This window comes from Monodon monoceros, unplaced genomic scaffold (assembly GCF_005190385.1).
Source record: "Monodon monoceros isolate NGI ecotype Baffin Bay Population unplaced genomic scaffold, NGI_Narwhal_1 Super_Scaffold_4, whole genome shotgun sequence".
Lineage (NCBI taxonomy): Eukaryota > Metazoa > Chordata > Mammalia > Artiodactyla > Monodontidae > Monodon > Monodon monoceros.
The window spans coordinates 27,859,614-27,885,309 of NW_021703781.1; the positions used below are offsets into that span (position 1 = coordinate 27,859,614).

The 25,696-nt window shown below is 51.1% G+C and overlaps 1 long non-coding RNA gene across 1 annotated transcript in view; it reads left to right on the top strand.

The window, feature by feature from the left end:
- Positions 1-431: 431 nt before the first annotated feature.
- LOC114883272 overlaps positions 432-25,696 on the top strand; it is a 241,303-nt gene continuing 216,038 nt past the window's right edge. Inside the window, exon 1 of the long non-coding RNA XR_003790523.1 lies at positions 432-555. This is a non-coding gene — a long non-coding RNA (uncharacterized LOC114883272). The remainder of the gene's footprint in view (positions 556-25,696) is intronic.

Here is a 25,696-nt window from a genome sequence, read left to right on the forward strand (position 1 = left end):
GGGGAATCTTCAGATCTGAGGTGACTCCTGAAGGTGCTAGCGCGTGGTGTCGTTCACCAGGATAGGGGTCCCTGGAGTAAGACATCATCCCCAGGCCGGGGAGGGGGATGCTTGCACCCCTGGGTGGATGTGAGGTGAAGTTACGTAGAGTACGTGTCCCCCTCCGGCCCTGACGCAGGCTCACTGGGAAAGGCTGGTTCCCGGCTCCTGCCCCTCCCTTTCCTTCTTCCTCCCTGGCATATTCTTTCAATCTCCTCCTTTCCCCTTTCTCAGACATCTTAGGATGAGCAGCTGGGGAAGAGGAGCCATGGAATAACATCCGATCAGGGAAAGGTTATTAACCCAGGATTATAATCATGGTGCCTTCCCATGTCTCTTATAGGGGAAGAAGGTGGACGCCATGGCTTAGCTGAAAGCCAGCTTGGTACTCCCCTCAAGGAGCCTGTGCATCACAGATTCCTGCCAGGCCCTCCGGATCATGTACCCCACGCCCGGGCCCAAGGCCTCTTCCCAAAGAGGGGCGATCTCTCTGCCCTCAGCGCTTTCTCCAAAGAGGTAAGACCCATGTTGCCTGAGCCTGTGATGGGCAGCAAAGTGCACTCAACACTGAGTCCCTGGTTCCAGGGGCTGACAGTCAGCTGTTGAGTGGCTGCGTTTTATTTGCCTGCCTCACCTACACCATGACCTCTTCTGGGCTGTGGCTGTGCTCTCACCTCTGGTGTGGAGGGAGGAGCCCTGGCCCAGGTGACTTCCTCTGAGCACCTGTTCTGTGCAAGGCTCTGGGCTCAGTGCTGGGGACACGCCATGGATCAGACAGAGGCTTAGGGATCTCAGCCGTTTCGTTGGCACGTAGATCCCTGTAGCTTGGAGGAGGGTGCCACTGACCTTGGCTGCGTGTGGCTGTGTGAGTGGAGTGGAGAAGGTGAGAAAAGGCTTCTTGCTGATTTCTAGGTTGCTTCAACAGCCCCTGTTTGGCATTTCAGCTCTTCCATCACCTGTGGAATATTAAATTCCCTCTGTTTGAAATACCATGAATGGTCTTGTCTCTCTGGATGCTGACTGATACAGGTGTTTGAAGAGGGTAGAGCACGTGTGGCCCTAGGGGAAGGAGTAGCCGGTGAGACGGTATGGTATACAGACTAATATCCCCCCAAAGATGTCCACGTCCTAATCTCTGGAACCTATGACTGTGTTACCTCACAGAGCAAAAGGGACTCTGTTATCCAGGGCCTCATGTAAACACAGGGTCTTTATAAGACAGGGGCAGAAGAAGAGAGTCGGAGAGGGAGATGTGGTGATGGAAGCAGAGGTTGGAGTGACTGGATTGCTGGCTTCGACTGGGTGGAAGAAGCCATTAACCAAGGAATGCAAGCAGCCTCTAGATGCTGAAAAAGGCAAGAGTACAGATTCTCCTGTAGAGCCTCCAGAAGGAATGTAGTCCCACCAACACTTTGACTTTAACACGGTGAAAATCATTTCAGACTTCTGACCTCCAGAACAGCAAGATAGTAGATTTATGTTGTGTTAAGCCAGTAGGTATGTGGTACCTTGTTATAGCAGCAATAGGAAACTAATACAGAGGGCCAGAGTTCAAGATGCTGTAAATCACGCAAAGGAGTTTTTGGATCTTGTTCTCTAGGGCTGAAGGCTTATTGCTGCTCAGGAGCCCACGTGTGCTAAGTTTATGAGCTCTGAAGTCAGGCTGCCTGGGTTTGAACACCCGCTTTGCCAATGACCAGCCTTGTTAGGCAGGGCTTTAACCTCTCAAAGCTGCAGTGCTTACATCTCCAAAGCAGTGGTATAAGTCGTTCTTGTCTCACAGACATGTAAGGATCAAATGAGATGATGCGTGTAGGCTGTTTGGCACAGCACAGGTCACAAAAGCGATTGATACTCTCACTTGCTTTGCAACTTTGGACAAGTTGGTGTCTCGCTTGGAGTGAGCCTTGATCCCTACATCTGCCGAGAGGAGGTAATAGTAGGCCCCCTAGCCTCCACACCCTGCAGGAATAAGTGGATTTTGTGATATGATGAATTGGAGAGGGAGGTTACCTCTGTACACCCCTGCTGGCCTGGCTGGAGCTCTCTACCTTCCCATGGAGGGAGCAGGTGCCAGCTCGCCCTGCTGACCCAGTCCCTTCTGCCCCCAACTCTGCAGGCATTCCTGGATCCCTGTGCCCCTTAAGGGCTCTCCTGGTTTCTGCTCCCCTGCACTGTGCTCTAGGCGTAAGCTGTTTTAGTTACAAATGCCTTGAAATGCTACACCTTCCCTGCCCACCTGGACCGGCCTCCCCAGGCCCAGCTGCCAGGTATTGATTTCTCCTTTAACTATTACTGCAGCCCAGGAGCATGCATGGATTAATTGACGGCTCGGCTTGTACCGGCGCACTTCATTAACAGCTGCTACTAATTAGCAGGGTAGTCATTAAGAGACCTGCTGGGGTTTTGAGGATAATAGTATTATTTTTTTCCCATGACTCTTAAGCACACAATAAATTTTGGAGTGAAAGTCCATGATCCCAGGTTGGGATGGAAGTCATGGCGTGGTGTGTGCTCACGGCTTGCCCCTAAGAACACAACAGAAACTAGAAAATCACCATAGTGGGACCAGAGTCAGGAGGGCCTTAGAGTCGTCTGGTCTACCACATATGCCTGGGAGAGGGGCCTCACTATCAAGGTCACACAGAGACAGGGAGGCAGAGCTGGGACAGGCAACCAGGGCTGCTGACTTTGCTCCAGGCCAGGGCTCTGTTTACTAACTGGGGACTCTGCTGCATGCATTTGGATAGCTTGATGGGGGAGGTTGGACCATGCACATAGCCATGTCCCCTATTCCCCCTGCCCCAAACCCGAGGCGCTTTCCCCAAGATGGTGCTGCATTTCCTTTCCCAATTCTGGGCCTCCTCACATTTTGTCCACATCACTCTACCTTCCATCTCCTTGCTCCTGGAACCCCTTTCTCTGTCTTTAGCAGGCTTATCTCCAAATGGGCAGGACTCAGCAGTTGGCCTGCAGTGGACCCTTTGGGTTATCCATGCTGATGGAAATACATAGTGAGTGGAATTAAGCCTGAAGTGTGTGTATTTGGACAACTTATTGACCCTCTTGGAATGTCATCCAGCAAGTGGGCTAATGTGTGTAGAGGGCCGAGCACAGGATGGGCATAGAGTGAGTGAGTGAGTCCTTAGTAGATGACAGCCATGTACCCTGGGCTCCTTAGGAAGGTGCACCTGTGGCCCAATCATTGTGCTTTTCTCAAGCTGACTTGAATCATTCACTGAGCAAACATTGAGATGTTTTACAGCAAAGGAATAGAGCCTTGACTTATTATTTCCTTCTTGTTTTAGAGATAATGTTAATAGTAATTCTAATCACTCACCTTCCCTGTAAGCTCACTGTGTGTCAGGAGGTACTGTTCTAAGTGCTTTACATGGATTAATTTATTTTATCCTCTTGACAACCCTATGAGGCAGGTGATTTAGTTATGTTTCCTATTTCGTAGAAGCGAAAATGAATGTACTAAACTTGCTCATGGCCGCCTAAGAAGGAGGTGGAGCTGAACCCGGCATCCTAGCCCCAAGTCCAAGCCCTTAGTCATGGAACGCCTCAGCCCCTTAGAGGGGTCGAGTTCCTGGCTTAGGGAACCCTCTGTCCCTCAGTGCATGCTGCGTGGGTGGCAGCTGAGTTTGTGTCACGTGTCTGTATCCTCCAGAGCTCAGCTGGTTGATCCAAGGTGGGCACTTGAAGCAAAGGCTTCCCTACACTGTATGCTTTGGGTTTTATGGCTCAAAAGCCTAAGATGGGCCAATTTGACTCCTAACTGGTGGAGGTGTCAGAAAGAGGCTGAGCCTGGGAGGGGGAAGAGCTGATGAGCTGCACTTAGGACTGGGGGCCAGTCATGGTCACCAGCTGTGAGTGGCTGGAGGGAGCTGGCCAGCCAGGAAGGAGGGCAGAGAGGTGCGTGGATGCGATGAGAGAGACCCCTGGTCTTGGACGGGTGACTCACAATGCTGGTTTCCATGGAGCTTGTTGCTCCTGGCCTTCTGCTTTGGGATCCTGGTGAGGACCTGCTTTATACTGAACTAGTCTCTCTCCCTGAGTCTCTCTTATTGAGCTAGTGCCCCTTCTTTCCTCATAAACAGGAGAACTCTAAGATGAACAATTCTCTTATCGGGTTTACAGGGTACTGATGATTCGAGGAGGGGCGCAACCCCATCTATGGTGTGCATCTCCTCCTGCACAAGGACAATATCCTAAAATGACATGACTGGGACTTTAAAGTAAAGGTCTCTGGAGACAGTGCTCAGCTGGTGATAAACATCCGTACTGGTCAGGGTGAGGACGGGCTGCTCTATCATGATAATGCAGTGGCATAAGGAGGATTGAAGTTCCTTCCTTTCTCACCTTACAGTGTAAGGTGAACGGCCCAGGTTGGCAGGGCAGCTCTGACCCAGTCATTCAGGGACTGGGGTGCTCCGACCCACTGCCCCACCCTCCCTGAGAGCCTTCTTGTGGTCTCGGTGGCAGGGGCTGCCATGCCTGGCTCTAGCCGGAGGTGGAAGAGAGCATGGAGGGGGCACCCCGATATCTTACATCACTTCCATTCCACTTCCACTGATGACAGCTTAGCACATGGGCCCACCCAGCTGCAAGGGAGGCTGGGAAAGGGAATCCTGACCTGGGGTCAGCAAATGTTTTCTGTAGAGGGCCAGATAGGAAATATTTTCAGCTTTGAGAGCCATATTCTCTGTGTTGCAAGTACCTGACTCTGTCCTTGTATCTTGAAAGCAGCCGTTGGCAATATGCAAATGGATGGGCATGGCTATATCCCAATAAAACTTTATTCATGGACAGTAAAATTTGAATTTCATATAATTTTCATGTGTCATGAATATATTTTCTTTTTTCAACCATTTAGAAATGTAAAAACCATTTTTAGCTCATGGGCCATTCAAACATAGGCGGTGGTCTGATGTGGCCCGAGGGGCATAGTGTGCAGACACTCCTGGTCTGGATGGTGACCTGGCCATTTTTCTCTCAGGGGAGATTGAATTTTGGTGGAGAGTGAGTGGTCCCCACTACAATATCCACTCCAGGCTTTGCTAAGAGAGGGGCATTTTAGCGGAAGCAAGGTGTCCTCTGCCCCCTTCTCCATACGAAGAGAAGAGTAGAGTTTGCTGGGTGGAAACAGCCATGCCGCTCTCCCCAAACTTGCCAGGAGCCAGGAGCAGAAGCAGCCATGACCTGAGAGGTTCCTGATGTCAGAGGCTGTGGAGAGGGTTACAGTGTCACCTAAGGAGCTGGCAGCTGGCCTCCCCCAGTGCTGGAGGCCAGCTGGGATGAGGACACCAGTGGCCAGAGTTACACAGGATACTGCAGGTAGTATCCAGTTCCCCACCAAGGGGCAGCCAGTCACTCACAAGCAGGGCCCTCCCATTCTTGCTGCTGGGGCTCGTGGAAGCTATGCAGGAGGTGGCTTTGAACTGGACAGTGATACTCTTTAATCATTAGAAAGTGACTGCTACAGGTATTAAATGGGACCAGGAAAATCATCAGCAAGGATGAAGATACTATTATTTGGCAAGTTTGTTTTCTTCCATCCCTCCCTCCCCTCCCTCAACTACCAGCTTGTGGGGTTGGGGCTTGCAGAGCAAAGCTGATAGCAGCTACTGAGAATCATTAGAATCATTCCGTGTTTGTACATCGCTGAGTTCGTACCGTCAATCAAAATAGCTACATATATTTTTGACATCAACTGCCAATTATTCTTTCTGTGCTGCAGAAAAATCAGAACCAAAGACAGAAACATTCACCCAAGGGTGTTAGATGTGGACTCAGACCAGCCCGGGTTTGAGTCCTGGTTCTATCAGATCCCATGTGACCTCCACTAGCCCTGTAACCCCTCTGGACCTCAGCCCCCTCATCTTTAAATGGAGGAGAATAACACCTGTTGTGCAGGTGTGTTGGAAGAAACCCATTTCTAATGCAAAGGGTGCATTTGTTCAAATGAAAATGATGATTTTTTTCTTCTCTCTGGGCCTCAGGTTCCTCATTTATAAAATGCATGGGTGGACTGTGGTCCGTTCTTGTCCTGACAATCGGTAATTATGTTGCCAGTGGACTTATGAGAAGGAGAAAGCTGTCCTTCAGAGGTGCTTCCTCCTGGTGGGAGGTTTTGAAGCTGAAGGAAGCAGTGGCTTGATCAGGAAACTCCTGCTTTCAGACCCTCCCTATCCTTCCTGGCACAGCTCAAGCCTGCCTCCTCCAGGAAGCCCTCCTGGATTCCTCCAGGCACAGGCCATCCCACCCTTTCTGAAAGACCCAAGTATTTGACCTTGACCTCCACCCCATTCTTTTTCCCCTACTTGCTGATTTGATGGTCGCAGACTCCCTATAACCACTTCTGTAACCCTGACCCTAACCCTAACCCTAATCTTGAAACCCTAACCCTACCACTGAGGTCTATGAATGGGTCCAGTGTGGAATTGTGAGCTGGAGGTGCTCTGTTGTGGGGCCAGCCTGGCAGGACTCAGGTATCTCACATTCCTACCAGGCAAAGGGGAGCTAAAGCACCCAAATCCCCCAGCCAGGAGACCCTGTTGGTAGCCACGTCCTCTTGGGGCCTGGGGCAATATGGAGAGGACAGAAACCAGCTGGCCCACAGACCATGCAGACAATCTATAGGCCTCATGACCCCCACTGGCTTCATGGAAGCAGGCGATGAAGCATCTCAGGTGGAGGTCCGCCCCTTCCTTCTATCACACTACCAATACCCATCCTGGGAGAGTGACCTTATCTGGGGACACGTGAGGATGCAAACTGGCCAGTGAGATGTATGTTGAAGATGGTGTTCCTTGTTGGTCTCATTGAACATCTAAACTTCTAGTAGGAATATAGCACACTGTGTTCTGTGACATCATTCGATTCATCTATTAATTCATTCAGCAATATGGTCGGTCCACCAGGTGCTGGGAAAACAGGGGCCAACAAGGCAGAAATAGTCCCTGAGATTGTGGAGTTTACAGATTGGGGGGAATCTACACAATTCAGCAAACAATTGCAGAAGTATTTGATGAGATTGCAGCCTGGGCCATGGAGTTGAAGGTGGCCAGACCATGGTAAGGTGGGGTGATGCAGGGAAGAGCACCTGGAATGTTCCAGGCTGAGGGACCACGGGTGTGAAAGAAGACGGATGAGAGGAGCAACATTAGTCTGGGAGCTGAAGGGAGACCCCTGTATCTGGACAGCAAAGCATGGAGGGAGCAGGGGACAACGTGGTGCTACAGGGGGTAGGGGGACACTAGACTCCAGGAGCCCTTGATGAGCATCGTAACAGTGTTTGGACTTTAGTCTGAGGGCATGGGAAGCTCTGGAAGCTTTCTGGACAGTGGTACATGTGATGGGCTTTCATTTTAGAAGGATTCCTCTGGCTGTTGGGTGCAGGGTGCACTGGTAAGAGGATGATCGGGGAGAGGGGGGCAGTTGTAGTCACCTAGGTAAGGTGTGTGGGTGGCTAGGTTAGGTAGAATGGAATGCAGTGGAAGAAGAGGAAGATGTGCTCAAGAGCTATAAGGAGGAAGAGCCAACAGGACTCGGATATGGGGGAGAGGGAGTTACAAGATGATTCCTAGGTCTCTGTTTTGAGCAATTGGATGGATGGTGGCGTCTTTAACTGAGGTTGGGACACAGAGGGAAAAGCTGACTTTAGGAGGATGGATGTGTTATGAGATATCTGAGAGACACCTAAGTGGATCTGGGGTTTAGGAATGAGTTCTGGGGCATCCATAAAAGTAGGAAGTCATTGGCATGGAGACGGCCACTGACTCCCCTGGAGGGGTCAGATCCCTCCACAGGAGAGTGTAAAGGCCTGGAATGAGGCCTGGGAAATGGTTATCAATGCTCCATGGCCTCTGTCTATAGAGGAGACCAGTCCTCATTTATATAGCAATTTCACAGCCCCTTTGGTCAACCAGGGGGAAAGCAAAGACAGAAATGAGAGAGCAGTAGCAGGTGTAGATGGGCGAGGGCGGTCCTGGTGCCTCTTCCTTCTCCCCCTCGGCCTCAGGGCCTTTGCAACTGCTGAACTGATCCCTGGACCACCTTTGCCCCACCTTTGGCCTGGCTGGCTCCTGATTCTTCAGGTCTACTTCAAATGACACCTCCTCAGAGAGGCCTTCCCCCACCGCCCCGCCCCAAACTGCACTCCCCCAGGAGTCCCACCACGGCACTGGGCTCCATTTTCTTCACCTGCTGGCGCGCTCTGAAATCCTTTCTGCATCCCTGTGTGCATCTTTTTCCCGTTTCTCCTGACCAGAACCTAAAACCCCTGCGGGCAGGGACCTAGCCCTTGTGCTGTGGATGGCTGCTTCCCCAGCATTCTCCTCCGCTCCCCCGTCCCCTCTCTCCTGCTGGATCCCCAGGAGCAAATCCTGTGGGCTCCAGCTTTGAGGTCTCCCTGGGGATCGGTCTGTTTCCTACCTCAGCCACCTCCCTCTGAACTCAGTGCATCAGCATGTCTTGCTTGGGTGATCTTTTTTTCGGGAAAATAGTTATTTTTCATGAAAATGTAATTTATGAGGTAGTAGTTTTTTGTGATACATTGGCGTGTTCTCCTCTTTTTATTGATGTGCAGTTGATGTACTATATTATGCAAGTTACAGGTGTACAATATAGTGTGATTCACACTTTTTAAAGGTTATACTCCATTTATAGTTATTATAAAATATTGGCTATATTCCTTGTGCTGTACAATATACCCTTGTAGCTTATTTTATACATAGTAGTCTGTACCTCTTACTCCCCTGCCCCTATATTTCCCCTCCCTGCTTCCCTCTCCCCACTGGTAACCACTAGTTGTTCTCTGTATCTGTGAGTCTGCTGCTTTTTTGTTATATTCACTAGTTTGTTGCATTTTTTAGATTTCACATGTAAGTGATATCATACAGTGTGTGTCTTTCTCTGTCTGACTTACTTTGGGTGACTTCTTTTTCTTCCCTCCACCCTTCCAGTGCAGTATCCACTTGCATCTACCTAAAATGGAAATCTGAGCCTGTGTCTCTTATACTTGAAACTCTTCAAACGGCATCTGAAAATAAGTCCAGATGTGGTTGATATTTTCCAGAGGCCTCTACAGTCTAGTCCCTGCCTACCTTTCCAGTCTTCTCGACTGCTTTGCCCTGGACTCTTTGGTCCAGACCTATGGGGCTCTCAGCATCTCCAAGGAACCACTCACTCTCTCTCACCTTGGTGCCTTTGCCTGGGCTCATCGGAGCTCTATAAATACTTACTGAATGAATAAATGATAAATCCAGGAGAACAAAGGGAGAAAGAATACTCAGGAGTACTTCTCTCCCCTTAAGGGGAAGCCTGGCAGCATCTTTCATTTTCCTTGTGTCTCTCTCTCTTAAGCCTCAGACACTTCCCCTCTTCCTAGCTTTTGATGCCTGAACCTCAACCCAGTACCTCCAGTTGCCTCCAGGGCCCCAGCTACCCCAGGCAGCCTTAATTAATTGTAAAATTGATTAAGCAGCCCCCTTTGTTAGGCTGGACTGGTGTTTATTTGTATTTTCATATTATTATCCTTTTATACTTCTCTGGGCGTCCTCAGCTCTCTACTGACACCTTTTATTGGGGAAATGTTAATTTAAAAATCATCTATAATGCAGGTGTCACAAATCAAAGCTGTTCGGTAATGAGTTGCTCTTATGTCGTATAAAAACAATTAATTAAAACCCTTTCTGAGAGAGCGGTGCCAGCAGATTTATGTTTCCCAGTGTCTCCCCTCAACCTTCCTTTTTAAGGACCCTCATGCACTTGGCTGGCTTCTCTAGCAGGATGGTTTCCTCCCGTCTCTGCTCAGGAAATCGAGTCCCAGCCTGGTGGAGTGGGGAAGGCTCCAGGAGGGCGTCTGGTCCTTCCTCCTTGTATTTAGAGCACCAAGAGCGACTTTGCTGTGGTCATACAGCAGTTGAGTGGCAGCGCCAGGCTCAGAACAGCCTCTGCTGCCCGGGTCCTGTCCTGGTCATCTCTGCTGGCGTTTCTGCTGCCGTCCTCCTGACAAGGCTCACTGACCAGGGGACCACGAGCAGCTACGCTGCTGTTTTGCCAGTGCTGGTCCAGTAAATGCCACTCGTTTCCCCACTGACAGACACGGTTACTTCGCAAATGCTTTCCGCTCTTTGCTAATCAATTCAGCACTTAGGAAATATAATCCAGGGTGTCTAAGCTCTGGTCTTGCCTTTGCTCTCGTTCCATCGTGTAAACATGGGTAAATCACTTCTCCTTGGTTGGGCGTCGGTTTCTCCCTCTGCACATTGGGAACATTGATTTAGAACAGGAATTGCACAGTGAAGTACCTCCAGGTGCCATGAACAAGTAAGGCAGGCCTGATGGAATTTGTGAAAGACTGGAGAAGAGGATGCTCCTTCTGAAGGGGACGGCCTCTATCACCCCCAGATGTTTGCTGCATCTGGGAACTTGGGAACACAGACCCGATGTTGCTCTTTTTCACGAGACGCTGGAAATCCAGCTCAAGATTTTAAAATGTTGGCAAGGGTGCCGGCCATTGGTTAATTTGCCCTCAGGTCCCCTCCTCGCCATTCTCCTGTTCTGCTCTGTATGCTGGGGGACTGGCCCCTTCAGGCTTCTGGGTGGGTTGCGTGGAGTCAGTGAGAGGCTCTGGTTGGAGATGGGAAGGTGAGAGGGTGGGAGGTAGGAGAAGCCAGGGTGTCTCCCCCATCTCTCTGACTCAGGCACCATCTCTGGCAATGCTCGTGTCTCTGTGACCTACCGGGGTTCCAGGTCGGCCAAGTCATCGTGGCCTCTGGGCCCTGGTCACCCTGCCTCCTGCCTTCCTTCCTCCAGAGCTGCTGCTAACCTCTGGGTTGTCTTACTCATCTTTCATCTCCTGTGTAACTGGTCCTTGAGTTAAGTTCCCTCTGCTTTAAATACCTAGAGTGGTTGATTGGTTCTTGGCTGGACCCTGACTGAAACAGTTAAAAATTATATTATTTATTATTATTATTATCATTATCATTATTTAACACAGTGAAGGCTCGTCTGTGGGCTGGAGGGAGTCTGGGGAGCCCCAGTTTGGATAAACTGAATTTCAAGGTCACAACTTTGTTCAGGATTGACCCGAGAAATCAGACAATATTGGTCCCTGCACTTTAGAAGCTTCCAGTCTTAAGAGTGAGCAAAGTCTCCGGGGCATCTCGATTCTGGCCCTTCCGCCTCCACTAAAAAGCGGGCCTCTCCGTCTCCATGCTGGGGCCTCCTCTGGCTCGGCCCTGCCCAGCCTTTCCCTGGTTGGCGCCCCCTCCTGGCAACAGGTGGCACTGCTCTTGGGTGGCCTGCGAGGGCCTCGGGTGGCCTTGGAGCAGGCAGATGACTTTCTCACACGCTTGCCTCCCCTGCCTTCTCCAAAATCCAGGCCAAAGGGAGGGAGTGTGAGTCAGGACTAGAACCCGGGGCTCCTTCCAGCAGGAGGTGTGCCTACCATGTGGCACCCTCAGTGCCAGGGCTGGAGACACCCTCACTGAGAAGACCCAGCCCCGCCTTCGAGGAGCTGGGCACCCAGGCTGGCAGGTGAGCAGCATCCTGCCAGGCAAGTGTGGCGGGCTACCCCGGGGAGCCCCGGGGGAGAGAGCTGCCAGGCTCAGGAGCTCAGCCCCTGACTTCTGGGTTGCTGCACCTTGCTGTGGAACATGCTTCCTTCCCACCTAACATTGTGTGACTTGGGGACTGTCCAACTCAAAATGAAGAGAAGCCAACCACGTGGCGAGCTGTCCCCTCCCCCTGCTGGCGGCGCCCCTCCCGCCGGCCCTCCCGCCCTCCCCTCCGAGTGGGGCTGTGAAGTGTCTAATCCAGGCTTTTATCTGGCATCCACAATTATAATGTCAAGATTGAGTAATCTGCCTTTATCTCCCGGGTGACAGCCATGTAGAAACTTCAAAAGAAACAGTTTTGCTGGCATTTAACGGCTTTTGTTAATTACTATATCCCAAAGAAAATGAAATAAAGGAGGAAGAAAAATGATATTTCTCTGTGACAACTTTGTAAAAATAGCAGTGATGAAGCAGCACAGTTTAAGGGCTTTAACTATTCATGCAGCCGAGATGGGCCTCTAGCTGTCCGTGAGGGGTCCCAAGGGTGTCTGAGGATGCCCTGTGCACAGACTCCTTCATACGCCACCCACACTGTCCATGCCACTCTCACGACCCGCCTCACAAAGCCCCCCCCCCACACAAGCACCCCATCCCCTCTACCCTCATACACACACACACAGCACACACTCCACACGTCGCCCCATAGCATCATCACATATGTTCACACTCAATCCCCATGACACACCCCTCAAACTCAGCCCCATTCGTAGCCTCACATTCACATTCTTTCACAGACTCCCACCCACGCACACCCTCTTGTACACATGTCTCTCACACGCGCACACACACACAGGTGAGTATTCCTTCTTTCATTTGATTGTTCAGAAGCCTTCCACACCCCACATTGCGCCAGGCTCTGTGCCGGGTGCTGGGAAACAGGCATGGAAGAGGTTCTGTGCGGGGTAGCAGGGAAGACAGGTGGGCGGACCATAGCCCGTCTTCTGCTTGTGCTCATGTCGCACTGCACTGATGTCCCGTGTGATGTGGGTGTGTGGGGACAGTGTGCTGGAGGGTGTAAGAGCTCAGGCTCTGGGGCCAGACTGGCTGGTTTGAATCCTGGCACTCTTGTGTTATAGCTGTGTGACCTCGGGCAAGTCATTCAACCTCTATGTGCTGCAGTGTCCTTACCTGTAAACTGGGGATGAGGATAGGACATCTTGTTCAGGGCCCTGTGAGGACGGAATGCAGTAATACAGGTAAAGTGTTGCCCAAATGCTAGCTGTCATTTAGGGTCATGCAGAGCGGCTGACTCTACCTGCAGGGAAGTGGCCTGGCATTTAGGGGAGGCTTCATGGAGGAGGTGATATTTGAGGTTGGGGCCTTGAAGTTTGGATGAAAAGAGGGAGAATGCATCCCAGGCAGAGAAGACAGCATGGGAACAGGTTTAGAGGCACGGTGGGCATGCGCGTCCCATGAATGCTGCATGTTTCGTGTGATTGGATGCTGCACGTGTAGTGTGAGGCTTGGGTGGGAGAAGATTCTGGAAAGGTAGGCAGGTCCGGATAGTGACAGACCCTGTGTTTCATTCTCAGGGGTGGGTTTCCCCGTAGAAGCTGAGGCTGCAGCTGAGTCACGTCATCAGGAGAGAGGAAAGCCAGGGACAATCAGGGTGCAGGGTGGGCTGGCCTGGGTGGGCCTGAGGGCAGGAGAACCAGAGAGGAGGCTGGTCTCCCACCACACACACGCTCCCACGCACACAACACACACAGTCACTCATACACAGTCACACGTGAACACACCTGCACACATGCTTAGTTACACACACACACACACACACACACGCACACACACACTTTCTTTTACTCTTGTCTCCCAAACCGAATATGTAAATGAATATTTTAAGTCCAATTTCATTTCTCTGCAGTGGCTCTTTTTTTTTTTTTAATTTTAATTTTTTTTTGCAGTGGCTCTTGGCTCCTTAATTACCTAGCGGTGGGTTGGCAGAGATGTGACTAACGGCAGAAACTGCCAAAATAAGCCTCCGAGGGCTTTGCTCCGCGATGTGTGCTCCTGTGTGATCCTGAGGGGGCGCCTGGGAGGCAGAGGGCTGCGCTGCTCACGGCCCTAGGCAGGCGGGGCCGGGAGACCTGGCATCTGGTTCTGGCCTTAGCCTCTCCAGCTGTAAAATGGGAGAGCTGAACACATTCTCCAAGGGTCTGTCTAGTGATGTTATTCTAGGATCTTCTCGAGGGTAAACCAACACATTGTGCACTAGAGAGATGCCCACAGACTCATTTCAAGGCAAAAAGAGGAAACGTTTCTGGAGGAAAGTCTACTGAGTGCCAAACCCAGTGCCAGGAGCCTCAGGGTATTTAAACCTGAGTTAGAAGACAGACCAGGAAGTCGGCATCCTGCTCGCTCCTGACCCTGGTCCTCCAAGGAGAGTAGGGGGCCCTGGAGTACAGAGATTGTCTCAGAAGAGATGCTGGGGTCTCCAAGCACCAGGCAGGAGGAGATGGCATTCTGTTTGGGGAGGGGGCAGTGTGTGAGGACTGGCTAGGCCTTTGGGGGCAGGGACGGTGGGTGTTCCAGGCAGGGGGCACGGCCAGAGACCAAGAGGAGGCTTAGGGTGGGTGGGGGTGGGTGTCGCTGTCACAGAGAAACGGGGGACCCGGAGCAGGTATCTGGAGGCCTCCATCTTGGTTTTCTTTAGCTTTAAGGAACAGAGACACATCCCAAGTGGCCTCATCGGAGGCAGGGAGGTCCAGCAAGGCTCCATGGGCTGTCTTCGGGGCCCCAGGGAGGGGGGGGCAGTGGGCCATCAGGAGCAGCTGGACCAGTACTGGCCAGTCTTGCGCTCAGGCTCACCTCTGGGTTGCTCTGGACGAGTCCCACCTGTCGCCCCTGGTTTGCTCTCCTTCCTTCCTGATGCTGGAAGTGGCACCCACCTCAGCTTGCCACCACCTGGACCAAGCACCCAGAGCTCTCTGGCCCCATTCCTGGGTTCTCTGGGGAGAGAGCCTGATGGGGCCTGCCTGGTCTAATCAGGTCTGGCTAAGCGGTGGGGTCCCAGCCCTCACAGGACTGTGGTGCCGAGCAGGGCTCAGAGGAGGGGGCATGGCTGGCAGCTGCCTCTCCATTGCTCGGGCATTGAGGGCTGGGGAAGGCAGTACTCCTGTTGGAAGGCCACGGGGAGGGGGCCCAGGGCAGGTGGAACCCGCGGTGTTTTAGGAAGGCTGCCCTGCTCTGGAATCATAAGCAGGCTGGCCAGGAGTGGGAATGCAAGGAGGATTTCCCAGACTTGGGAGATGGAAAACAGAACCTGTTCCCTTAGGCCTGATGTGGTCCCTGGGGGAGGCCCTCTCCAGTGAGGAGAAGCAGGGGGTGTTCCCTGGCACTCGTGGGTCAGGTCTTGGCTCACAAGGGCAGGTGGACGGACAAAGACGGTGACTTTCCACTCCCAGAGGGTGGGAGCCTGGGACAGGAAGGTTGATGGTTAGACTAGGAGGTGACCCTGTTGGCATGGGGAGGGGCTGGGCAGGCACATGGAAACCCACCATGTCTGTCTACCTGCCTGCCCAGGAACCGGGCTTTACCCCGCTGGGGATGTTTTGGAAGCGTGGAGCCTAGAATCGAAGGAGCCAAAGGGGAGAGGCGCCTGTCTAAGGAGAGAGGTGACTTGGATTCTGCTGGTTTTCAACCGTTCCTAAGCAGCAGGAGCCTCCAGTCAAGCGAGCCGTGCGCGGAGCTTCGACACACAAAGTACAAAGCGGAAAGCCCTGGCGTTGCTCGGGGTGGGGTCCTGGAGGCCTGTTCAGGACCGTCGCAGAGGCTAGGAAGGGTGCCCCCTGGAGTTGTGCAGGGCACAGTCTGCACTGTCACACATGCTGGCCCGAGTGCCACTGCTGGTCCCTCCCTTGTCCCCAGGCCACCCCCTAACAGCTTACTGAAACTCCTCTCCAGGAGGAGGCAAAGAGAAGGACACCAGCTTGGGCACGGGCATCCCAAGATGTTGGTGGGCAAATTGGGTTCCACCCAAGACAGAGCTAGATTGAAGTGACTGACTTTGAAGTCCGACAGAGACACAGGCTTTGGATTGCGTTGCACTGACATATAGAGGAGGTGTGGTGTGACACTGATGGGTCTGGGGCACAGCATCACAGCGAGGGGCTCCCCCTGCCCTCTCTGTACCCCTGGACATTTCCAGTGTGGACAGCCCCCTCTCCAGGTTGCCGATCCCAGGGTTTGGGAGTCCTCAAAGCCCCGAGTCTCCTGGACGTTCTAGCCATCATCTTCCTCCTGCCCTAGCTAAGCCCCCTCATCCCCAGGGCCCTGTGCAAGGTGGTGGGGAGGGAGCTGGGGCTGTTCACTCCCCCGCGGTGAGCACTGCCAGGCCTGATGGGGAGCACTGGCCCTGGATCCAATCTCAGCCAGGTCCGGGAGCCCCCCTCCGCTGCCCCTCCCACCCACTAGTCATTAGTCTCCCCCGCTGCAGGTAGAGTGACAGGCCAGATCAGGAGCTCCTGAAAAGGCCTTTGTTTTATCGCCTTCAGTTCAGATGCTTCAGAGCACTAGCAGGCCATATTTTAATCTCAGGTCTTTGCAAACAAAATCGTTAAAAGCAGATGGCTGTGAAGACTGCCATGAATATTAATAGATATTGAAAAAAAACGCCCCTTAATCTTTCCATAAATCTTCTTCGAGGAGGTGGGGGAGGATTCAGAAGAGATGAGGGCTGCAGCATAGCTGTAGGTACCCCAGCCCTTCCTATCCTGGCTTGATCCTAACGGCTGGGCAATTAGCATGAGGGTTAGTGTGTCTAGCCCCGCACTGGGCACAGAGATGGCCCTGGAGCAGCAGCCAGCCCTGGGCTCGTCATCTCCTATCTTCCCTTCCCCTTCCCCTGTGGAGCTGGGGGGTGAGGCCCACCTCCACCCAGCACCCTGATTCCTGTGGAGGCCAACTGGGATGGGTTCTGTTCCTCTAACCCTCCATGTAAGGCTGCCAATCTTTGCTGACCTCCCACTATGTGCCAATTTCTATGCATGCCAGTCTCACATCACCCTTTTGAGGTAGGATTATCATCCCCATTTCACAGATTAGGAAAGAGACTCAGAAAATGGAAACTGCTGGTTCCAGATCACTGGGTTAGCGAATGGAATGTAAGAGATTTGAACCCAGATCTGTTTGACCCTGAAAGCCTGTGTGTTGAGAATCTTCTGGGACCACCTCGTCCCTCCGGCCCCAGTGTCAGTCTTTCCTGTACACATGCTTTTGTACAGGACATTTTACTATTCACAGTTCATTCATTTGGATTGTACATTTTCCAATCTTTTTAGTTTTCTTTTAAAATGCAAACACCCTTGGGAAAGGTAACTTATTAAACTGCTGAGAACCATTAAAAGCTGCTCAGCCACATAATCCAGGACCTGAGTTGAAGTCTTCTTAGTTCAGCCATTTCCTGGCTCTGTGACCTTGAGCCAGCATTTAATTCCATGGAGACCATTCTCTCTGGAAAAAATGGGAATAATGAAACAGCCCTGTGAGATAGACTGGACTGGCAAGAATTTGAGGAGATCAAAGGTAGGAAGACACTTTGAAAACCACATACCATGGTACACCTGCAGAAGAGTATTCTTTTCATTGCTGTCCAAACACCTTATTCCTTTCTGGGACCACTTTCATGACAGGAGGGAATAAATAATCGTGGGTAGCAAGGCTGATGAGACCTGGGGCGGGGGACTGTGCCCTGCTGGGGAGTGGCAGAGGGTGGCAGGAAGGGAAACAGCTGCTCCACAGAGCCCGTGACATTGATCTCAACATTTCTTTTTTTGGCCAGTGGCTTGCTTTGCTTTATGCTTCTAATCTAATTCAGTCAGCCTTTCTTCCTCCTTTCCCCTCCCTCACTCCTTCCCCCCACTTCCTTCCTCTTCCCTCTTCTGCTCTCTTCTTCCTTCCTTTCCTCTCTCTCTCTCTCTCTCTCTGCCAAGAAATATTTTCTATCTACAAACAATAAATGCTGGAGAGGGTGTAGAGAAAAGGGAACCCTCTTGCACTGTTGGTGGGCATGTAAATTGATACAGCCACTATGGAGAACAGTATGGAGGTTCCTTAAAAAACTAAAAATAGAACTACTGTATGACCCAGCAATCCCACTCCTGGGCATATACCCTGAGAAAACCATAATTCAAAAAGAGTCATGTACCACAATGTTCATTGCAGCTCTATTTACAGTAGCCAGGACATGGAAGCAACTTAAGTGTCCATCGACAGATGAGTGGATAAAGAAGATGTGGCACGTATATACAATGGAATATTACTCAGCCATAAAAAGGAACAAAACTGAGTTATTTGTAGTGAGGTGGATGGACCTAGAGTCTGTCATACAGAGTGAAGTAAGTCAGAGAAAAACAAATACCATATGCTAACACATATATATGGAATCTAAAAAAAAAAAAAAGTTCTGATAAACCTAGGGGCAGGACAGGAATAAAGATGCAGCCGTAGGGAATGGACTTGGCACAGGGAGGGGGAAGGGTAAGCTGGGACAAAGTGAGAGAGTAGCATGGACATACATACACTACCAAATGTAAAATAGATAGCTAGTGGGAAGCAGCTACATAGCACAGGGAGATCAGCTCAGTGCTTTGTGACCACCCAGAGGGGTGGGATAGGGAGGGTTGGAGAGAGATGCAAGACGGAGGGGATATGGGGATATATGTATACGTATAACTGATTCACTTTGTTATAAAGCAGAAACTAACACACCATTGTAAAGCAGTTATACTCCAATAAAGATGTTAAAAAAAATTTTTTTTCTGACCACTTGTTAACGTTCTAGGGGTGGGGATTCAATAGTGAACACAGTGGTATGGTCCCTGCCATAAACAAATAAACAGCTAAACGAAATACTTATAAACTGGATCAGCACTCTGTGGGAACAGACACAGGACTAAGCTAAGAAATTATCAAGGGTACCCATTTTAAATAGGACGAGGCCTCTCTGTTCTCCTAAACTGGCTTCAACAAAGCTTGAGGAAGTATGTTGGCCTGGCAGCCCTTTTGACCAACGGTGGAAAGTCAGCTCTCACCTGTGCTCCTTCCCTAACCAAGCAATAGCCAAGACTCCACCCACCAGACCACGCCCCTCTCCTGGCCCCTCCCCAGGCCTGGCACCGCCCCTAGCTGGGTCCTGCCCACAAATGCCCTCTTTTTATGGGATAGTCTGGCTGAGTCTCTGCTCGGAGGGGCGGTTTTAAGCAAATCCTACGGGCTGAGGCGAGGAGAGTGGTGTTGCAGGGGTATGAGGGACTCACTGCGCTCTCTGGCTCCAAGTTTTCATGCACAGGGTTTTTTTAGGGCGGAAGCGCAGCGTCTAGTTTTGAGAGAAACCTCAGATATGGAAGAAGAAACCCATCACTCCAGTTCCGTTAAACTGTTGCCATTCCAAATGCAAGGAGTCCTTGGAGCCTGAGTACAAAGAGGCAGAAGCTTGTCATGTTTCAACAAACATACTTTATTATACTGTATAATTTAAGGTATCATTTTATTCAAGTGACATTCAAACGTGTGAAAAAACGATTGCATATGCCATAGCCATTAATGAAATCATTACGTACGAATGGTTACGCTTTACCAAGTCATTCATTAAAAGTAAATTAATGAGGGGGACAGCATTAAAATTTTTTGCAATCTTTACCAAGTCCAGCCTAACCCACTTTTATAAATATTCATCAACAAAAACGTGCCTCAAGAACTCACCCAGTAAATTAAATTCTCATCTTGAAGTGTTTTGCTTCTATTAATGGCATTGGCCCGTGGTACTTTCTTTGATTTGTTTTCCGGAACTTTGGTATATATTGTACGGAAATAATGACAAACTCTGAGTAATCGCTGATAATTAGGCCAAATCTATTATTCCCATGGTATTTACATTTTGATTACTATTTTCCCCCCAAAGGCAACATCTTGAATCTATTCTAATACAAAGGCAAAATAGTATCTGAGATTTTCAGGGCTGGAAGAAAACTCAGAAATTAACTAGTCCAGCTCTTATCTGATGTTTGAATCTCCTGTCAACACCTTTGCCAGATGGCCCTTGGCTTCTGCTTAAATACCTCCAGTGCTGGGGAACTCATTACCACTTCAGTGTCCCATTCCATTCTTGGTAGATCAGAAATCCATTCCTTGGATTTCTGGCTCATGGCCGCCTTCCTCCAACTTCAAAGCTAGCAAAATTGGGCTGATTCCTCCCAGATTGGATTTACAATATTATCCCCTAAAGCGGTCAGACTAGTGGCCTCAAAGCAACCTCAAAGGGAAATGATCATCCCAAATTTCTTCTGTCCCCTTACCAGCCCACGGTGCTTGTAGTGCACTGTGAAATCACATTATTTTTGCAGGTAATGTAACTATCTGGGAAAGAGTCTAATTTTCATTGCATCGTACTTCGAGGACTAAAAGCATTAATTTGTGAGATGTAAACAGTTAAAACCATCCACAGTTTTGGTAACCCTGTTTTGACATTTTAAGACATTGTATTAGGAGAGCCAAAATGTGAGGATAGCAGGATCCTCCCTTTATCCCCAAGAAGTCCTGACAGGTGCCTGCACCCACCCTGTGAGTTTACTGGCTCAGTTTTCTGCTGTACGTTCTAGCCTGTATTTACTCCACAGTAGGTGAGAGCACAGACTCTGGAACCAGACTGCCTGGGTTCAAGTCTAGCTGGGTGACTGGCTGGCTCTTGGCCAGTTTCTTACCCTTGCTGTGCCTCCTCTTCTCCATCTGTAAAACGGGGGCTAATACAAACTCTCACGTCGTTAGAGGTTGTGAGCACTAACGAAGCATCCTAGGTCAAGTGCCTGGTATCAGGCTGTGCTCTAAAGCTTTCCCTGTCATGGGCGGGGGCGGGGACCTTGTCTGTCTTTGGCTTCAGTGCAGCCCCTGGTCCAGAGCATGGTGTCCGCAAATGCCCGCTGCAGCTCTGCTGACCAAGTAGCCCAGGCCCCCTGGTCCAGAAAGCCTGCCCACGCAGACCACGTGCATCACCCTCCACGGCCTCTCCTGGATGCTGGGAGCATCTGCGGGGATGTCTGTAAACAAGTAGAGGCCTGTTACCAGCTGGCATTTTCCTCCCTCTGCAGACACAAACCATCAGATAAGGCTGCTCCCATTTTGCTCCTGCCCTTGGAAAGGCATGGCATCGGGGTGATCAAATAAGATTTTCCCACTGTCAGTGTGCTATCTGTGGCTCTATTTAGTTTTATTTTTCACAGAGCAACAGCTTCTTAAGGAAGAAGTCTTTCTCTCTTGTTTAGCAAAGAGCTGAAAGACAGCCAGGCTCTTCTCCAGGTAAAGTGGTTGATCCCACTCCTGATACAGAGAGCGCTGTTACTGCCCCAGTGCAGAGATTCCTCTTGGGGAGGGGGGAGGAGATCACACAGTGGCAAATTTAGGTTTTCCTCCTTTAATGAAAAGGCCTTCCAAGGGTAATTAGTGCTGATTATCCTCTACATGAGGAGTCAGTTGAGAAGGCAGCATAATGCTGTGTAGAGAACCTCTGGGGTGGGGGTGGGGGGGTGGCACAGAGAGGTTAAGTAACTTGCTCAAGGTCACACAGCTGAGGTGTGTGGGAGCAGCATCTGAGGCTGGTTGAGAGCAGTAGAATTAGCACGTTGACTGTGAGGAGTGTGGAGGGGGGTGAATTGCAGTGCAGAGTCAGTGTCTCCCAGGCGTTTTGCTGGTACAAAGCTTAGGGAAGCAGGTGTGTGTTGGTGGGACTGGAGGGCCAGATGGGCAGGCAGGGAAGTGACTTTTACAGTCTGACTGGCTCATTCCAAAGACAGCCCTTCACTCAAATGCAGGTGCTTTGAGACCTGGAGAGAGGCACCTCCCACTCCCCCACACCAGGTAGGTGACAGAGGACTCACTCAGCCACACAAAGAAAGAAAGAAATACAGAGACAAGAAAGCACAAAAATGAAAGCTGAGGGCAATCCAGAATGCACAGAGAGCCACCAGGGACAACCGAGAGGGTCGTTCCCAAACATCCACAGAGATGCAAGCCAGAGACAAACACCCCGAGACAGACAGAGCCCGAGAGATCTGTCTGGACTTAGAGAGACAGGCCAGAGAGATGCATTCAGAGACCCAAGGAGGCAGAGACACAGAGGGGACATTAACACATGGCTATGGAGGAGTGAAGACCGTGGGATTGGGAGAGAGACAGAGCCAGCCACACACACCTGAGAGTCTTTCCCCTAGTCCCAGGCATCGGGCCAAAGAGCAGAGAAAGTCAGATGCAGACCTGGCAGGCTCTCAGCTAGAGTCGCCTGATACTCAGTGGCCACATGGCTCGCTCAGGGCCAGTGAGTCTTGGCTGCCGAGAGGGTGCTGTGGTGAAGTTGTTCCTTTTCTCTGCATGCCCGGCAGGTGCTCAGAGCCCAGCCCAAGGTGGGCAGTACAGACCTGTATCCGCCTGCCCAGGGCCATTTAATGGAGCCCCAGAAGTGTAAGGGGAGGTGGTGATGCTCACCGTCAGGGAGTTCCCAGCCACCTCCCCGTCCGCTCGCTTGAGTTTGGCTTGCAGGGAACAGACAGCCTAGCCGGTTGCACCGGCTTCTGGCTGCACAGCCTGCTGTTGCTCTGGCCTGTCCCTAAATCTGCCCCAAGAGGGAGATTGGGGCATGAGTGGGGAGCTGTATATTTAAGAGATACCACACAGGTGCACCAGACATACCAGGGCAGGCACAATTCCCTGCAGAAGTGAACTGGGCTCAGGTAATAGGCTCCAGATAACTGTTCATCTGAAGGTATAACCTGTTTAAAAATGAACCTTAGCTGGCCTGGGCCTCAGTTTGCTCACCTGTAAATGGGAGAGCTTGACCAGGTGAGCTTGGCAGCTCAGTCAGAGATTCAAAATCAGTTTCAACCCTGATAAATCTGTTATGGCTCTGGAAATTCCTCTTGGACCAGGAGTTCCCACAGGGCAGGTGCTGTGTGATTTTATTCCCCACCATATCCCCCATGCCTAGCACTGAACAGGGACTGAATGCATATCGATGAGTGAGTAAGTTCTAGCTTTTTTTTTTTTTTCTTCATATTTACAACTCACTTATCGAGTTCTTGCTACAGGTCATATCCTCAGCATTTGGCTGAGGATATGCACCGTTGAATCCAAACCTGGCAGTGGCTCTAGCGGGTAGGGACTCTTATGATCCATTTTACAGTTAGCAAACTGAGACCCACTGGGGCAGAGTATTCCCCCAGGATGGTATAACTGGGAAGTGATGCAGCTGCTGTTTGTACCCAGGTTGCCTGGATCTAGATTTGGAGATTTTGCCGTTTCACGGTGCAACTTTTCATAAAACATTTTATAAAATGGCTCAAAAAATTTTCATACTTATTACCTTATTTGCTTTGGAAAACTGTCAAATCCAAGCCGCCGCCATCTCTCTCCTGGCTATTAGCAGCTTCCTCTCTGGTCTCCCTGCCTCTACTCCTGCCCCCTCCAATGGACTCCCATGAAACACCCAGGGAGACCTTTCCAAAATGCAAGTCTCATTGGATTGCCCCGCAGAAGAGAACTGGGACTTCCCATTGCTTGTGGAGTAAAGATAGAGCTCCTGAACGCAGCCCCCAAGGCCCTGCAAAGCACAGTGTCTCTTCACCTAAAGCCATGGCCCATTAGGGGGCTGGGAAATCAATGTAGTGGTTGGTGACCTGCGATTTCTTAAGTCAAAGAAGTAGAACAGGAGAATAGAAATAGAAACTCTCAGAGTGGATCACATTTAATGTGGCAAAAGAAACTTTGTTGTACCAATTTTTAAAAATTGATATATGCAGGTAATATATGTGTACACCCATGTGTGTTCTGTGGTCCGGGTCACCACGCAAAATGTTTTCCTTATGGCAATGTCAACAACTCGGGAAGCCCAGCTTGGGTTAGGAGCTCCTGGTCTAGCCTTATCTTGCCCACGCCTTGCCCACGCCCCTCGCTCTCTGCCCCTAGCCACAGCGGTCAGCTGTAAGTGCGTTCAGCTTTCAGTCAAAGACACAGGGCTTTTTCCTGGAATATTCCTCCTGCCTCTTCGTTGAGCTCACTCTACCTCATCCTTTGCATTTCAACTCAAGCGTGGCTTCCTCAGGGAGCCCCCCAGTTATCTGCCTCCATGGCACCATGGACCTCCTCTTCCAGCTTTTACCCTCCCTGTTGCAATTTGACATTGGTTCATGTGCTATTGAATCAATGTCAGTTGCCCCCCGCATTAGTCTATGTGCTCCATGGGGGGAGTCACCCAGGGGAGGACAGCCTGTCTAGAGCACCCCATGAGGGCCGGAACAGGTTTGTTTTGGCTTGCCATCGTCCATTGTCCCTTACACCCAGCACGTGCCTGAGACATGGAGGCGTTCCATAAGCACCTGCCGAATGAATAAATCGTGAAGGGCAGAGTATTGCTGTGATCTGTACAGATGAGGAAACTGAGGCCCAGAGGGGCCCTAGAGTGGTTTTCCTGAGGTTCCAGCCAATGACTCACTAGGAGCCCTTCTGCTCAGCACTCCCACCATGGCCACCGTGGGTGTGGTGTGGTTGGTCCAAGAGGTTCTGGCTGGGGATGTCAGTCCTGACCCTCCCCACGACCCCACCCTTCTCACCTTCCTGTGCTCCAGCTCCCTCCCTCGGCTGTGTACTCACAGTGTTTCCTCTCCCTCTCCAGCTGGCTGAGCATGGTGCATGGGGTGGCTGGAGGAGGCACAGCTCAGAAAGTGACAGTGACAATATTAGGAGTGAAAAAGATCAATTAAGCCCATCGAGCTGATTTGTGAAGCTGATTAAATTAGGATCCTCCCCAGGGGCAGATTCTCGCTCAGGCTGACAGGCCAGCTGCCAGCTGACGCTGTGTGGGTACTTGCTAGCCCCCTGGGTGGGGTGGGCCCACTTTGAAGGCTCTGTGCATGGAGAGGGGGACAAGGGGAAGAGACACTTAGAAAGCACAGCCCCTGGTCTCTTTTTTTCCTATGCTTTCTCTTGGAATCACCCCAACAAGCCTGGGTCACCGGGTGGGTTGGCCTGACTTTAGAATAAGACACTAGGCCTCAGAGAGGTTAGGTGACCTGTGCAGGGTCACCCAGTTGGCAGGTAGAGGTGGGTGGTAGAGCTGGGATTGGAACCCAGGACCGTTTGTTCCTTCTGCCTTCTCTTCTGTCCTCTTGTTTTTCGGCTCCCACTTCTGGCTTCAGCATCCTGGTTTGTCTCTTTCCCCATTTTTCTAGGCTCAAGGATCTCCCCCACCCCCATTCCTCTCCTCCCTTGACTAGATATAATCAGATTATCTCTCCAGTAACCTGACCCCTCTGCCTTGGCCTCAGGACTCTCTTTCACAGCCTGTCCCCAGGGCAGCTCTGGCCAGAATATCCTTTATTTCAGAATTCACCCCCCACCCCCACCCCGTCTCCTGGCCCCTGGGTGTGGGCTGGGGGGAGCAGTTTGGACAAAGGCTTTTGTGTGTGTAGGGAAAATGCAGCCTGGAGAGGTTACCAAAATGAGGTCAGCATTCCAGAGTGCAGGGGTAGGGAAGGTCTTGAATGCCAGGCTGAAGAACTTGGTCTTCCTCAAACACCACTTTTAGTGGCAACAGGGAAGGGAGGACCCCCAAGGACCAAGTAGCTAGCCACGGTCTGCATTTCTGGGTGGAAAAGGGAGCCACGCAGGTGGCAACACTTGAAGCCACAGAGGCCCAGGAAGGAGCACCGATGCACAGGCAAAAGGAGTGGGAATAGGAGGGCTTCTCAGCAGGAGGTGGCCTTGGTGCTGGGTCAGGAAAACGACAGAGAAGCCAGGAGGGAGAGAGCGTTTCAAGGAGTCCTGAGCATCCCTTAGCCCCAGGCTGGAGATGGGGCTACAGAGGAGGGGAGAGGAACTGACCCTCAGACAGGGCCTGGTATCTTATACCCAGGCCTGCTTTCTTCCTTAGAGCAAATCTGTGCCAAATCTATAACCAATTTAAAAACATACACAAGTGAAGACAGGCTCAGTCACGCAGCCACCAGTGGTAGAGTTCGGATTCACACCCAAGTCTGTGGGATGTCAGA